Genomic DNA, 1,532 nt, shown 5'->3' with positions numbered 1-1,532 from the left:
CCCTCCCCCACACCACAGTTTTCCTTCCCACCCTTCTCTGTCACTCTTACTCCCACCACAACCTCCAACCAATTCTGTCACCCACACACCAACCACCCAACCTCACAAAGACCTGTATGCAATATAATATGCAGCTTTCTGCAGCTTGTGCAGTTGGCAATAATATTGCATATTGACACCAGCATGATTGTGCATATGTGTGTGTATCTATATGAAAGGAGTGTGTGTGTATGTGTGTATGAAGGAGTCTGTGTGTGTGTGTGTGTGTGTGTGTTTCCAAGCGAGTGAGAATGGGGATGGTCGTGAGTAGGGGGTACTTGTGTGTGTGTGTGTATACAGAATGTGACATGTTCATGATATACACACATTTTTTTTAATGTTTATATTTCTATACACGCGAGCACACACACACACACACACGTATATGTACATCTGCTCACATCGATACATGCACATATAAGCATATGAACACGCATATATATATATATATATAGATATATATATTATGTATATATATGTATGTATTATGTATGTATATATATATACATATACATACACATATATATAAATATGTATACATTATTTATATATATATACATATGCAATATGCATAATACATATAAATATATATATATATTATATATATATGATATATATAATATATAATATATATACATATATATATACATATGTATGTATGTATGCATGTATGTATGTATCTGTAGTGTATGTGTCTGCACATGCGTAGCCTATACTTTAACATATGCCTCCCACAACAATCTTCCGATATAGAAACTAAATCCTTTGCAATCCTCAATTTCTACATCAGTGGTTCTTAACCGGGGTCAGTATGACCCCAGGGGATCCATATGATATTTTAAGGAGTTCATACAAGCAAAGCTGGGGAAACGTAGCAGTATGTTAAAGGTGCACGAAAAAATTTGTCATTCAAAGAATAAGGGGCAGATGGGTCGACTTATTGACTGAACCCTGTTGTCTTGGGGGAATCATTACGCCAATAATAACACACGCACAGGTTCAATTTTACTTCTTCATTGTTAGTCATTTGATTAAATATCTAGTAATAATGTATGTGCTAATTAATATTCGTTACAAAAGCTGCTTCTGTCGTTAATAGCTAATATATACTCAACCTACCAGCTTCTTGCGACACCACTGGCTGTTTGGCCACTATTATTCGATATCGGTTTGACTGATTTTGTGTCTGGCATTCGGCTCGGTTAGCTGCCACTGATGATCCGCGAGACGATAAAATCACGCGATACGGTGATGCCATCCGCTGGTGAGCTGGTGTCTTTCGTCAACCGTTAATAGCTACAGTAGCATCCACCCTTAAGTGTTAGCCACATTTAAGTGGCAAATATATTTCACGATATATATATATGTATGTATATAGTAAATCCACCCCCAGAAAAAAAAACGAAGAGCAAACGCAAAAAAGCAACAACGCGAGTACGTGGTACAGGTAAAGTATTAGCAGACGCTTAGGGCAGGAAAGTAAGATGGTTTTA

This window comes from Octopus bimaculoides, chromosome 23, assembly GCF_001194135.2.
Source record: "Octopus bimaculoides isolate UCB-OBI-ISO-001 chromosome 23, ASM119413v2, whole genome shotgun sequence".
In the NCBI taxonomy this organism is placed as follows: Eukaryota; Metazoa; Mollusca; class Cephalopoda; order Octopoda; family Octopodidae; genus Octopus; species Octopus bimaculoides.
Note: the sequence above shows the minus strand (reverse complement) of the source record.